This window comes from Dipodomys ordii, unplaced genomic scaffold (assembly GCF_000151885.1).
Source record: "Dipodomys ordii isolate 6190 unplaced genomic scaffold, Dord_2.0 Scaffold53, whole genome shotgun sequence".
In the NCBI taxonomy this organism is placed as follows: domain Eukaryota; kingdom Metazoa; phylum Chordata; class Mammalia; order Rodentia; family Heteromyidae; genus Dipodomys; species Dipodomys ordii.
In genome coordinates, this window is record NW_012267269.1 from 5,115,188 (window position 1) to 5,119,952 (window position 4,765).

General features: G+C 43.9%; 1 protein-coding gene across 1 annotated transcript in view; it reads left to right on the forward strand.

Annotated features, from left to right (window-relative positions):
• Dennd4c (DENN/MADD domain containing 4C) overlaps positions 1–4,765 on the forward strand; it is a 105,505-nt gene that overhangs the window by 16,558 nt on the left and 84,182 nt on the right. The window lies entirely within an intron of this gene.

Genomic DNA, 4,765 nt, shown 5'->3' on the forward strand with positions numbered 1-4,765 from the left:
CCACAGCGCCACTTCCGGCTTTTTTTTTCTTTTTGCTTATGTGGTGCTGAGGAATTGAACCCAGGGCCTCTGGCATGCAAGGCAAACGCTCTACCACTGAGCCACCTTCCCAGCCCGACATTTGTGTATTTTATGACAAATGTATGTTTATATCTTTGCCTGCTCTTTGAAATATAAATTATTTTTTATAAAAGAAAAGCAAATCGTTTATTAATAATACAGCATGCATATATGCAGTCTGAACTCAGGGCAGTAGTTGTAATTTGGGGCCTTTGTGTCATTGAACAAAGAACTATGTAGAGAATTGACAGTACAAAGGGAAAGGAGGTTTCAGGAACAGCAGACTGGGCAGATTAATATATGGGAGAACTAGTACAATATATGAGATTTGTTACATGGTGCCATTTCTGGACAGGTGTATCTGATAATTAGGAGCCTAAAATTTCTTTCAGGCAAATGGGTGTTTGGTAGGAAAGAGAGGTTTGTGTTCTGTTTCTCAGTTGTCTTCTGTTTAAAGTCATTTTCCTGGAAAGGGGAAAGGAAAAAGGGAGAATGCCAGAGGGGGTGACTCTGATCTAGATTCATTGTATATATAAATGTACTTTTTAAAAACCCCTGTGCAACTAATTGGTGCTAATTTAAAAAAGGAACAACAGCAAAAGAAGCTTAATGACAAGGTAGAATATTTGGGATGTAGCAGGGGTGGGGATGTTTTTTGATCTCCTTTTGTGCCAGATACTGTTTAGAGCTGATACTACAGTACTGACAAATAATAACCCAGGATCCAGTATCCAGATGACTTAGAAGCTGTGTATATTGTGGTACAAGAGAGGCAGGCCTGATCTGTAAGTTGGCAGGCCAACATCAAGGTGCTATTTATAGCCTTTTATATGTTGACAGAATTTGTGAATGGTGAGCCTTCACATGGAAGAAGTAGAAGGCCAAAAAATGAAATTGTTTTATTGTATCTTGATTTGTTTTGTTTTTCTTATCTCATTTTGGAGATCAGAATGACCTTGAACTTCCACTTTTCAGTCTTAGGAGTGCTAGAATTACAGACATATGCTACCACATCCCAGAGGCTAGCACTCTACCACTTGAGCCACAGTGCCACTTCTGGCTTTTTTTCCCCTGTTTATGTGGTACAGAGGAATCAAACCCAGGGCTTCATATATACTAGGCAATCACTCTAATCACACTAAGCCACAAGCCCTTTTTTGTTTTTTTTTTTTGGGTCCGGTCGTGGGGCCTGAACTTGGGCCTGGGTGCTGTCCCTCAGCTCTTCAGCTCAAGGCTAGTGCTCTACCACTTGAGCCACAGCACCACTTCCGGCTTTTTTTTTTCTGCTTATGTGGTACTGAGGAATAGAACACAGGGCCTCATGTATGCAAGACAAGCACTCTACCACTGAGCCACCTTCCCAGCCCCAGCTGGCTTATTTTGAACTGTAATCCTTCTGTTTACCCTTGAAGTAGCTGAAATTATAGATATGAATCACCATACTCAGTCTTGAATTTGTTTTTCACATAGGGTCCCCCTATGTAGCTCCAGGCTGGCATAGAACTTGATATCTAGACCAGGCTGTCCTTGAACTCAGAATTCTCCTATTTTAGCCGCATGAGTACTAGCATTTATACATCATGGCAAGCTTTCAGTCTAAAAATGAATGAATGAATGAATGAATGAATGAATGAATGAATTTAATAGTTTAGTTGTATGCGTACTGGGGCTTGAACTCATGGCCTCGAGCTGCTTGGGTTAATTGCTCACTGTCCTCTACCTCAGGCCACACCTCTAACCCAGCCAGGTTTTTGTTGTTGTTATTGTTGTTGTTTGTCCATAATGGGGCCTGAACTCAGAGCCCTGGTACTATCCCTGAGCTCTTGCTCAAGACTAGTACTCAACCACTTTGAGTTACAACTCTTGGTTTTCTAGTTGAAGAAAAGCATCTCACAGACTTTCCTACCCCAGCTGGCTTTGAACCACAATCCTCAGATCTTAGCTTCCTGAATTTCTAGAATAACAGGCTTGAGCCACCAGGCACACAGCTTAACCTGGCCTTTTGCTAGTTAATTGGAGATGGAATCTCATAGACTTTCCCACCTGGGTTGGCTTTAAACTGTGAAACCGGAAATAGAGGTGTGGCTCAAGTGATAGAGCATCAAGTAGCTAGAGTAGCAGGCCCTGGGTTCAGGCCCCTAGTACTGGCATAGAAACAAACAAAAGGTGCTGGGAATGTGGCATAGCAGTAGAGTGCTTTCCTAGCATGCATAAAGCCCTGGGTTCGATTCCTCAGTACCACATAAACAGAAAAAGCTGGAAGTGGCACTGTGGCTCAAGTGGTAGAGGGTTAGCCTTGAACACAAGCTCAAGGACAGTGCTCAGGCCTTGAGTTCAAGCTTCAAGACCAGCAAAAAAGAAAAAAAAAAGAAAAGAAACAATCCTTAAGATTTGAGAAACTATAGGAGAGATAAAAGTTTTTATATATGTATTTTTTTTTTTTTGCCAGTCTTGAACTCATGGACTGAGTACTATCCCTCAGCCTTATTGTGTTTATTTTTTGGGTTTTTGTTTTTTTGGGTCCAGTCATGGGGCCTGAACTCTGGGCCTGGGCGCTGTCCCTCAGCTCTTTAGCTCAAGGCTAGCGCTCTACCACTTGAGCCACAGCACCACTTCCGGCTTTTTTTTTTCTGCTTATGTGGTGCTGAGGAATCGAACCCAGGGCCTCATGCATACAAGGCAAGCACTCTACCACTGAGCCACCTTCCCAGCCCGCCTTATTGTGTTTAAGACTAGCACTCTACCACTTAGCCACAGCCCCACGTTTGGCTTTTTCTGAGTAGTTTGTTAGAGATAAGAGTCTCATGGACTTTTCTGCCTGGGCTGGCTGCGAACCATGATCCTCAGATCTCAGCCTCCTGAGTAGCTAGGATTACAGACGTGAGCCATTGGTGCCTGGCTAAAAATTTCTTTGTTACTATTTTTTTTTTGTATTTTTTGTTTTTTGGGGGTTGTGGGGCTTGAACTCTGGGCCTAGGCGCTGTCCCTCAGCTCTTCAGCTCAAGGCGAGCGCTCTACCACTTGAGCTACAGCATCACTTCCGGTTTTCTAGTGGTTTATTGGAGATAGGTTTTCTAGTGGTTTATTGGAGATAGGAGTCTCACGGTCTCTCCTGCCCGGGCTGGCTTTGAACCGCGATTCTCAGATCTCAGCCTTCTGAGTAGCTAGGATTACAGGCGTGAGCCACTGGCGCCCGGCTTTCTTTGTTACTATTAAGGTCATATACAGAGGAGATAGCATTTCATAAGTCAGGTAATGAGTACATTTCTTTTTGTGCAATGGCATCCTGTCCTCTCTCTTTCCCAGTTTTTCCCTCTGGTCCTGCCCACAAGCTCATTTTCACCCTAGTGTTTTGAGTCCTGAATTCTGGGCCTGGGCACTGTTCCTGAGCTCCTTTGGCTCAAGGCTAACACTCTACCACTTGAGCTATAGCACACACTTCCAGCTTTTTCTGTGATTAGAGATCAGAGTCTCAGGCTGTTCTGCATGGGCTGGCTTTGAACCTTTGTCCTCAGAGCTCAGGTTCCTGAGTTGCTAGGATTACAGGCATGAGCCATAGGCACCTGGCCTTTGTCTTTTTTTTTTTTTTTTCTTAGTTGTGGGCTTGAACTGAGGGCCTGGGTACTGTCCCTGAACCTCTTAGTGCTCAAGGCTAGTGCTCTACCACTTGAGCCATAGCACCACTTCTGGTTTTTGAGTGGTTAATTGGAGATAAGAATCTCACAGAGACTTTTCTACACAGGCTGACTTCAACCTGTGATTCTCAGATCAGCCTCCTGAGTGGGTAGTATTGCAGGCATGAGCCACTGGTGCTCAGCTCTTTGTCTTTTTTTTTTTAAAGAAGACTACTATCCTTGCCTGGAACTGGTAGCTCATGCCTATGATCCTAGCTACTCTGGAGGCTGAGATCTGAAGATCTTGGTTTGAAGTCACCCAGACAGAAAAGACCCTGTGAGACTCTTAATCTCTAATCAGCCACCAGAAATGGAGCTGTGGCTCAAAGTGGTTAGAGTGCTAGCCTTGAGCAAAAGAGCTTAGGGACAGCACCCAGGCCCTTAATTCAAGTTGACAAAAAAGAAAAAAAATCCTTAAATTGAAAAGAAAACCATCCTTAACATGAACCTGTCCTTCTTTTTGTCTCCTCCCTTCAATGCAGAGTTTTATATGATGGGAAAGAAAGGCTTATTTCAGGATGTGAAGTGATCCTCGCCACTCCCTATGGTCGCTGTGCCAATGTCAACAACAGCTCTACTTCCTCACAGAGAATCTTTATCACTTACCGAAGGGCTCCTCCAGTTCGACCCCAGAACTCCTTGGCTGTAACTGATATTTGTGTCATTATAACCAGCAAAGGAGAAACCCCTCCTCATACCTTCTGCAAAGTTGACAAAAATCTTAATTGTGGCATGGTAAGAAGAAAATTGTTTCATTTTCAAAGTTTTCTTTTGAAAAACCAAAAGGGATACTTTTGAATTCCTGTTTACAGGAAGGCACATAATTCTCATTTTTTTTTTGTCGGTCATGGGGCTTGAACTCTGGGCCTGGGTGCTGTCCCTCAGCTCTTCAGCTCAAGGCGAGTGCTCTACCACTTGAGCTACAGCGCCACTTCCGGTTTTCTGGTGGTTAATTGGAGATAGGAGTCTCACAGTCTTTCCTGCCCGGGCTGGCTTTGAACTGCGATCCTCAGATCTCAGCCTCCTGAGTA